Raw genomic sequence first — 10,814 nt, 5'->3', positions numbered from 1 at the left:
CACATTCTGTTTTCTGACTGTTCTCTGACATCACCTCTAAGGAAAGAAAATGCAGACTTCAGGCAAGTTTGGAGGCAAAGTACCCCCATAAGGACCATAGGGAAAAAAAGGGGGGGGGACCATTTTTTCCTCAATAGAAAAACCAGTTAAATTTTCAGAGGCAATTTATGACTTGCTTTGTACATTGGTTCCACTGCTCTGCTCTTATTCTAGCTCTTACTGGAGGAGCATCATTGGAGCTGACATTCCTCTGTTCCACACACCTCACCAAATGCTCAGGCAGCCATTGGGCTTCATTTTCATCTTATATCAAACATAACCTCGTCCCCATATTAAAAACAGGGTCAAGACCTTCCCATAATCAACGAGCAAGGATCTTTCCATTTTACCTGAGCAAAAGCCACTTGAATGCCATCATGTCAAAAATCTATCCACAGCAGATTGCTCACAAACATCCACGTTCAAAAAAATTCAGAATGGAAAGAGCATGATTCAATGCATCATGTGCTGACTGAGGGTAAAATTCCCCCTTCTTAATTTTTTGAAGCTGCATTTTAAGACTGCCATGGGCTCTTTCCACTATGCCTTTGTCCTTGAGGATTATAAGGAATGCTTGTTTTATGCTCAATTTGCCACTGGGAACAAAATTGCTGAAATGCTTTGCTATCTGTATCCAGAACCATTATTAGTTTTAATAATTTTTTGGTATTCCCATATAGGAAACACATTTCAAGTAATGCATAATTACATGTTTTGTAGCTTTCTCCAGATTGTGCACCAGCCATTAAAAATCCTGAGTAAGTGTCAATAGTTACATGTATATATTTTAATTTGCCAAAATTCCATAATATTAATGACATTCGATTTGCCATAGGTAATTAGGGAGAAGACCTCAAGGTTTGCCCCCAAGTGAAAGACAGGAAAATATTTTGTACATACTCCACATTGTTTAACTATTTGTTGAGCGGCTTCCTTGGTAAGATGGCTTCCTTAGTCTTTTGCTATTTTGGTGATGAAAAGTATGTGATCACTGAGCCAGTTCTACTTGGGATAAGGCAGTCATCCATGTTAACTTGTTAGCTGTTGCATTGCCATTAGCTAGAGGACCAGGAAGATTGGAATGAGCTCTAATATGACCCACAAAGCATGGTAGCTTTCTTTGGTGAATAGCATCTTGACTTTGTTGAAACAGCATTCTAATTTCACTGTTGCTAGTCCCAATGCATGGAACAGTTTCTCTAACTTGAAGAACAATAAATATATTGACTATCTGTATATAAATTAAATGAAATGTCTATGAGAAACTGAAAAACCATATTCATTGCCTGTAATTCCAAATATCTGTGCTGAAGCTGGGTTGTTTGCACTATATAACTTCTTCCATTGATAACATAAGCAGCCCTTCCATTAGAAGAACCATCAGTAAAAACTAGCATAACATCTCTTATGATCTTTCATCACAATCTTAGGAAATACAAATGAATGCATTTGAGCGAACTGTAACAATTGATCAGCTGGAAACTGATTATTAATTTGACCCAAAAACTGAGAAAAGGCAATTGCCCAAGAATCATTTAGAAAAAGCCAATCAATTTGCTGTTTTGTGAAAGGAACACTGATCACACTTGGTTCTTTGCCAAATAACGTCTAGATTCAATCCTGCTTTTCTGTACCAAACAAGATATAGCTTCATAATATGGATTAATGCCTTAGCTGGTGAAAGAGAAGATGTAACCATAAAAGAGGATTGTTTTGCTATTATCTGCTGCAGGAGTATGTCTATGGGTACAATATATGCATGCCAAGGTAGATCATAATTAATATAATGTACTTGCTATATTGAATAGCATTCTCCACTTGTACAAGAACCTGTTTTCCTTTTTCAGTTAATTGTCTGGCAAATTAGGATCACTTATCTCCTTTTAAATATCACTTAAAGGTTCCAAATCACTGTAGATAATTTTAAATGAGGTCATAACCATTGAATGTCCCCCAATAACTTTTGAAAATCATTTAAAGTTTTTAACCCATCTTTCTTGTTTCCAATTTTTGAGGCTTTAGTTCCTTAGGGTATAATATATGCCCAGATACTGAGAAGGTGGCTGTCTTTGTACTTTCTCTGGAGTGATAATTAACTCTGCAAGTGAGACAGTACTGAAGCTGTCCAAAGATGGTAAGCAAAATTTCCTCATCTTTATAGGCAAGAAAAATATCACCTATATAATGAATGATATAAACCTGCTGAAATTGCTCTCTAACTTTTTGGATAGCTTGAGCTACAAATTTCTGACACAGTGTTGGGCTATTGACCATTCCCTGAGGCAAAACTTCCAATAGAATCTTTTCATGGGCTCTTTAAAGTTAACTGAGGGAACACTAAATGCAAATCTTTGACAGTCTTGGGGAACCAAAAGAGTGGTATTAAACAATCCTTTAAACGTAAAATAATTTTATAAGTATTTTCTGGTATGCGGTAGAAATAGATAATCCAAACTGTGAAGCTCCCATTGGTGGTATGATTTCATTAATTTTCCGTAAATCCTGCAATAATCTCCATTTCCCTGACTTCTTCTTTATTGGGAAAATAGGAATTAGAAGGTTCGATATGGCCACCATCCAACTGTTCCTGTTGGACAGCTTTTATTTTTTCTGCTGTTAGCAGCCATTGATCTATCCACACAGGAAGGTCAGATTCCCAAGTTATAGGATCTACATGGAGTACAGGCTGCTCAATGACCCTTGCTAAAATACTCTAGTCCATCCCTATTAGCTCTTTCTTTAGGGGGTAAAGATGATGTTTCTTACTAACTTCTGGTGAGGAACTTCTTGCTTAGTGATGATTGTATTGGGACTATATAAATATACTCCCACATAGCTCATAACATCTCAACCCCACAAATTTACAGGCAAATGAGGGACAATGTATGGCAAAAAGTTTCTTCATGACCTTCTTCATCTTTCCAAAAGAGTTCATTGCTGCTCTGCTCAGGACACTGAGTTTGACCAACTCCTTTCAACTGGGTAATAGTTCCATTTTTGGCCACATAGAAGTCATTGACTAGCAGTTATAACAGGTAAATCTGCACCTTTATCTAAAAGACCCAAGAAACTTTTTCTATTATAGTCAAAGTGAGTTCTGGACACTGTGAACCTACTTATGGCTCGCAGTCAATAGGTATCTAATGAACCAAATCCTGCTTCTCCTCTTTTATCTGTTTTGACTGAAATTTTTTTTGTTTGTATCTGAGGAAATAAAATTAACTGTGCAAGTCTGGCTAGGCTTTATTACAGAAACTCCTTTGGGTGAATGAGTCATCACTTTAATTTTCCCCATGTACTGTGTCAATTAGTCCAGGAGCAACAAAGACCCTCTGCATGGTGGTATTACTTCTTCCCAGCAATAACCCTACAATGCCTTCTTGTAAAAGTCCATAAACACCATAGGGAGGGCCTGCATCTCCATTTCAAGAGTCAAAACCAACATAGATGGAAGAGCTGAGATCTAATCCAGCACTACCTAGGGGTGCTCTATAGAGGTCATGAATATTTATTTGCTGGGAGGTCAACAGCAGAGGTACCCTCCAAAGATCATTTTGTTGGAGCCTGGGACTGGCCCTTCCATTCATTTCCCTGAAACAGATTGCCCTGGGTATCCATCCTTGATAGACATTTATTAGTCCAATGTTTCCCTCTCTTGCATATTAGGCATAACCCGGGTTCTCTATTTCCGTAAGCAGTTTATCCTTTCATGACACTTCTTAATATGGTATCCCATCTGGCCACACCCAAAGCAACTTTCCAGGAGTCTGACAGCTCTCCCTTGTCTCAGCCAGGATGTCTTTATTGGTACAGAACATCCTTGACTGTTTTTCCCTGTAATGCTGCAGCCATGACTATCCATGATTGTATGATGTCCCTGCATCTGAACAGAGTTGGATATAGTCAGAGATGTTTCCTTTCTTTCTAAAAGGGCATATTGCATCCTGGCATAGTGCATTGGTGAGCTGTTTAACAAGCAGAAGTCCAGCTTCTGAATGTCCAATTAACCTGCTGCTGTTGCATTAGTCTGGAAATGAAATCCTGAAACAATTCATCAGGGCCCTTGCCTTATCTTGGATAAATCCTCAGTCTGTCTTCCAGATGGCCTTTTTGGCAGCTGCATTTACCTGAGCATACACTGCCACATCAAAACTTAACTGTTGACCTGTCTCCCGATAAGGGCCTTCTCCAGCAAGCATATCAAAAGTGATGGGAATCTGCTGGATCCAGTTTATTTCAGCTGTGGCCTGACATTGCTTTACAAACTTGCTTTTCCATAGCAAATAATCCCCACCTGACAGGCAGGCTTTGGCCATTTTTTTTTTCCAGTCCCCAGAGGCAAGGCCTCTAAAGAAAGGCTTTGTAACAATGTTGCTGTGAAAGAAATAGTCAGGCCATATTGATTACATGCTGTTTTAGCTCCTTAAGTTGTTTAAAAGTGATTGGAACATGCATTTGCATGATATTTCCACTGGGCGTCTTGCTGCTCTATTATGGGAAACATTTGAAAGCCTTGCATTTCTTCTCCCTGCTAGCTGCTTCCCGAATGCGGGCTTGAAGAGATGCAGTGCTAAACAGCAAGGGTTTGCAATGCTCTAGGGGATTTTTGAGCTAAGGCAGTTGTGGGTAACCTTCCTGTTCTAATAGATGACACCCCCCATGAGTCTAATCCTGTCCCTACAGAAGAAAGATGAGCACCCTTCTGAGAGGGAAAGACCTGAAGAGTTTCCAGTTTCTGAATAAGAGAAATTACTAAACTTTTTAAGCTCTTCGGTTCCTCTCTTATCTCATCCCAAGATTCTGTTCCTTAAATCGGCTGCATGCCAAGCGGGGACTGACTCTGATTATACGATGTTGTAAAAGCGCTTTCAGGCACTGCCAGCAGAGTGGAGGGTTTTGTTTCATTTGCATCCGCCTCTGGGAAAATTCCCCTCTGCATCTCAGGGCTTGGATCTAAGCTGTCTTGAATTAATGCCCACAGACCAAAAGCTTCCACAGGAATCTTTTCTGGACCACTTTCTCGTAGTATTTTTTCATTTCTGCCCCAATTCTCCTCCAGGAGTCTGCATTCAGATTCCCATAGTCAGAGACCCAAGGAAACAGTCAATTTCCTCTATGAACTCCAAATATCTCTGTACTTGTTGTGGTTCCACCTTAACCCCTCCAGTTTTTTAAGCTTTCTACAAGTGAATCCTCAAACATCTGCTTACTATTTTCCTGCCGCATTTTGGCACTAGGGAAATCCTACTCTTAACCTCAATTTCTTCTTACCCAATATGCCTATTCCTAACCTTATATTTTACTTGATTTTAAGAGAGAGAGAGAGAGAGAGAGAGAGAGAGAGAGAGAGAGAGAGAGAGAGAGAAACCTAGACCTAGACAGAGAGAGGTACTGGCTGCAGCCTAACTTCTCACTCTGGCTTTTCTTTCAGCTGCTTTGCTTTATCTATATACAATTTTACTCCCCAAATATAATTGCATTGCCTTTACTTTTAATTCATGACTAGGCATGCTCCCCTGCTCCCAGGATGCCCTCTACTCTCCTTTCGACCAAGTTTCTAGTTACGTCCCTGTTCAGGCACCATCGGTGGGAGGCCAGCTCCCACTTTTTCCCAGGGTACTCTGGAGGAGAGAGGGATAAGAAATATTTAGATAGAAAGATAGTGTGGAGAAGACAGACAGAAACACAGGATAGCTTTGGAGGACCTGGATTAATATCCACTAGCCCCTTCTGTCTCTTCAATGGAGCTTTTTATAGGAACGCCAAGGGGAGGGCAAAAGACTTCCCCTAGCACAGCCAAGTGCAGACCATTCCAAACACCATGCACATGGTCAAGCCATCCCTAATGCCGCCCTGCTGGGTAAAGCAAGCTCAGATCTCACTAGGAAACCTCTGTGCCCCACCCCCCAAACTGCATACTTATATGTGCAGGAACATGGCTTAAATAGTGAGACTGACTTTACCTGATTTGTTTTTAACCACAATTTTAAAAACAGTCAGGTCCAGAGCCATAATGTGCTTTGTCGGGTGACTCGGGTCTGTTGTGCTGGCGGAGGGACCTGTGATTCAACAGGCAAGGGCCTCTTTAGTGGGTAGCCATTCCAGCCTTGACCTGGAAGTTCCAACCCACCACAGGCCTGCTGTCTTTCTACATTCATACTTCCTTTGGGCCCCCCTGGAACCCCATGGAGAGTTTTGGGGCCCATAACCCATGCTTTGATTTCCTGGGGTTACTAGAACATATAACCGCCTGCTGGATGATTTACACAACAGGCAGGTGTCCTTTTCCAGCTCTGGAGGTCAGAAGTCTACAATATAGATGCGTGCAGAGCTGAGCGCCCTCACAGACACTCTAAGAGAGCCCCCTTGCTCTCCTTAGCTGCTGGGGTTGGCATTCCTTGTCATCTCTTGCAACAGATGCACCAACTTTTGCTTCTGTCTTCAAATGAAATTTTCTGCTGTGTTGCCTGTGCCCCCAAATCTCTGCCTCCTATACCAATCCTGTGACAGCAAGGTCCCTTCTTAACCTCTTGGTAACAACTACAAAGACTCTAATCCAAATAAGATGATGTTTGTGGGTATGGGGGTGGCGTGGGGTGAGGTGGGGTGCTTGGGTATGGTGATATATTGTGTCCCCCAAAATATTGTGAACCCTAATAAAGCTTCTACTACAGGAATTTTAATGCAAAGGGAAGTTATTATATTGGAATGGATATTTTACCAAATAAAAGTAAAAAATTAAAAACTTATGTGGAAAAATCTCTGACTTGATTTAAAAGGAAAATTGAGACTTCATCAATTAGCAGGAATAGACCCAGCAGAAAGTGTAGTACCTTTAACTAAGGGACATTGAAAAATTATGGGCAGAAAGTGAACTTAGCAAAGAGCTTGCAGTAATTTTTTGGGAGAAATTAACAGCAAATATCCCAAAAGCGATGAATTCAACTTATAAAGAAGCTGATGGATCTGCCTCAATTATACAGGAAAACCCAATCTGGAGCCTACATTTTATACAGATGCAACACAAGGAAAGGCAGGTTACAAATCAGAAAATTTAAGTAAAGTGGTTCAAAGTCCTTATAATTCAGTTCAAAAATCAGAATTGTATGCTATTCTGTTGGTATTAATGGATTTTTCAGAACCTCTCAACATAGTAACTGACTCTCAGTATGCTGAAAGAGTAGTATTACATATTGAGACTGCAGAATTTATCCCTGATGGTTCAGAATTAACTTCACTATTTATTTTACAAGATACAATCAGGAAAGGAATCATCCTTATATATAACTCACATCGATCCCATACTGGTCTGCCAGGCCTCTAGCACAAGGCAATGATGAGATTAATAAATTATTGATAGGAAATGTGCTGGAGGCCTCAGAATTTCATAAAAATATCATGTCAACAGTAAAGGTTTAAAAAAGGATTTTTCCATAACCTGGCAACAAGCCAAAGAAATAGTAAAGAAATGTCCTACTTGTTCCTTCTACAATCAAACTCCATTACCAGCAGGATGTAACCCAAAGGGTACTCAGAGGAATGAAATCTGGCAGATGGATGTGTTTCACTTTGCAGAATTTGGAAAATTGAAATATGTACACCATACCATTGATACTTATTCAGGATTTCAATGGGCAACTGCTTTGAGTTCTGAAAAAGCTGATTCTGTAATCACTCATTTGCTAGAAGTTATGGCCATCATGGGTATACCTGCACAAATCAAAACTGACAATGCTCCATCATATGTCTCTGTTAAAATGAAACAGTTTTTTGCTTATTACAATATAAAGCATATTACAGGTATAACATAATCCTACAGGTCAAGCAGTTATAGAAAGATCAAACAGAACTCTAAAGGATATGCTAAATAAACAGAAAGGGTAACAAAAACCCCAGAAATAGACAGCATAATGCTCTATTACTTTGAATTTTCTTTAATGCCAATGAGAAAGGAACAAGAGCTGCAGAGAGACATTGGATAATAGAAAAAACTACAGAATTAAATCAGCCTATATACTTTAAGGATGTGCTAACCTCTGAATGGAAACCAGGGTATATGTACGTTGGGGACGAGGTTTTGCTTTTGTTTCTACAGGAGAAGATAAGCTGTGGATACCATCAAAATTGATAAAGGTTCGATTTGAACAAGAGACCTCTTAATTAGAGCAGGTGATAGTTCATCAACCAGCATGAGCATCCAATTTAAACTAACTTATAAGTAACAATGCTTTTCATTTAATAGATATAACTTGCCAAAAGGAACTCCCCAAAATTAGTCTTGGGGAAAGGTTTTTGTTTTTGTCTTTTAGGAGAATGAAGGTAAGGAATCTGAAGAACACTGGACAAATGAGACATCTGAGAAAAGGACAAATCATCCAGAAAAAATGTCCAAGTAAAAGAGTAAATTGGCCTACTGGTATATCACATATAAAATTTCATAAGTCTTCCTAAATGTTATTTTTGCTCTTCTCTGCAGACACTTAACACAAATGGTCTTTTGTAGTCCCAGTTCAATTGAAAATTAAAGCTGGCTTTGGAGTTAGAGAATGGCTCTCTCCTTCTCTAAACCCAAGCATGCTTGTTAAAAGAAAATACAAAATTTCTGTATCTTGTCAGAGGAGCCACCTGATATGGACAGAAGAAAAAAACAAAATTAAGGGACTATTTTACACACACACACACACACACACACACACACACACACACACACACACTCACTCAGTCACCTTTATTAGTTATACCCCAAGTTAGTTTTTCTTAAAGCAGTAATACTTTACTCAGTCAAAACAACAGTACCACATAATTCAATCTGGGCAGTTAAGGCCCAGTACATGTCCTGATTCATAAATAGGAGATAGAAAAGATGGCATCATCTCAATAAGAAAACATTTTCCTGAGATGTCTTGCTTTGATTTTTCTTTTAAAAGAATTATAACGAAGAGCTAACTATTTTTGTTTTGTCTATGGGGGGAAGGGAGGAGACAGTATCTTGCTATGTAGCCTGGGCTGTACTCGAACTCACGATTCTCTTGTCTTAGTCTCGTGAGTGTTGGGATTATAGGCACTCACCATCGTATCACACTCTTACAGAGCTGTTTCAAAGGTTTGTTCTCTCCCCTTTCTCAGATCGGCCTTGAAACATCCAAATATCCTTAAACTCAGTGTTGCTTTCTAATCCATGCTATTTCTCCACTAATTCTTTAATTTCCCTCCGACGATTTCTTGACTGGTGCCCTTCACGTTGGCATAGTGGCAGTCAGAACTGGCATAGTGGCAGGAAATTGCCTTGTGGAATCCTTGAGTGTTGTTCCGACCAGATCCATGGATGAGCAAAGGAAGGGTGACAAAAACAGTGTCTCCCTTTTCCATCACCAGATGCACCCTGTTGTTGTCCCACTTGTAGTCTTGGCTGCCAGGGTACATTTTGTTAACCCCTCCCTCCCACTTGGGTAACAGTGTGGCTTCAGTGTGCCTTTGTGGGTGCCTGGGAGCACAGCCAGACAACTGTTGTTTCTGTCAGTATGCTCCATGGTGGTTCAAGCACAAACAATACGATCGCTAGGCCGGAAGGGGAAATAGTGCAGATCCTGATGCGAGGGATGCCGGGGTGTCTTCTTGCCAGAATCTGGAGGTTTGTTTATCAACAGTGTGTGCATAGCCATGATGTTAGGTCCAGTAAAAACACTCCACATATTTCAGAACCTGGGGAGGGTGCAGTATCTAAAAAGCTCCTTGTCTTCTTGGAAATCCTGGATCGTCGTAACCACTTTCTCTCTTGGTGTATAATCTGGTTTTGCAATGGTCACATCTCTCATTACCATTATCCCTGGTGGCTTCACACCTTTCTGCAGATTTTTTCAAACTCAGCTCAAAAATGTTGACTATCATCATCAGATACCAGATTTTAATGACAAGAAACCCATTTTCTTCATAAAGTTTTCTCTGCTCCAGGCATAGGACATTATTATCCAAAGTCTACTGGAGTTGTTGAGGATAGGAACTGACAGAGGACACTGGCCCTGATATAGGCTGAGCTACTAAGGTAGGGCTAAGAGTCAGCTGAGGTGTCTCAGAACGATCTGCAGCGGACCCCAGCTCGCTGATGGTCCATGGCAGAAGCCAGCAGACCTTAAGAGGCTATTCTAATTGCCACTAATCTCACAATTCTTTGGTTCTATTTTGATTCTTTAAAATTTTTCTTAAGGTATGAATTTTATATTAAAATTAATAAGATTTACATTTATGTATTTTAAACTTTTGTTATGATATTAATGGTCATATAGAGTACTAACTAATTCTAGAAAAAAGGCTTCAGCTAGCTGCCTGTACGTGTTTTTGTGTTGGAGTTTCTATCAGTTTTCTGTAGTGAACCATGACCAGGCCTAACAGCAACTCTGAAGTTCTCCAAAAAGATGATGGGCCCCATAGTGACGATTCCACATGGACAATAATAACACCACTAAGTTGACAAACACCACCCAAAGATCAGCTTTGGACTACAAACTGCTCAGGACAATTTCAAGATGGCTAGCTGAGATGATCCAGCCTCACAGACTACTCGAGTAAGGACTTGAGATAAGCTCTGTATTTTCACATTATGCCGAGACTGGACAACAAATGATATAGCTACCTCTCCCAGGACTTGACAATTAACTCAAAATTTTTCTTTTCAGGATCCCCTAAATATGCCTTGCCTCCAGACTTCAGGAAGTAATTTTAAAGAACACAATGCTCACATTCCAAGAGGTGGGGTGGGTGGGTTTTGGTCTTTCAAT

General features: G+C 40.0%; 1 pseudogene; it reads right to left on the bottom strand.

The window, feature by feature from the left end:
• Positions 1-9,053: 9,053 nt before the first annotated feature.
• LOC114709190 lies at positions 9,054-9,889 on the bottom strand (annotated as a pseudogene).
• Between the last annotated feature and the right edge of the window lie 925 nt (positions 9,890-10,814).

This window comes from Peromyscus leucopus, unplaced genomic scaffold (assembly GCF_004664715.2).
Source record: "Peromyscus leucopus breed LL Stock unplaced genomic scaffold, UCI_PerLeu_2.1 scaffold_785, whole genome shotgun sequence".
Lineage (NCBI taxonomy): Eukaryota > Metazoa > Chordata > Mammalia > Rodentia > Cricetidae > Peromyscus > Peromyscus leucopus.
Note: the sequence above shows the minus strand (reverse complement) of the source record. Positions and strands in the feature narration are given on the sequence as shown.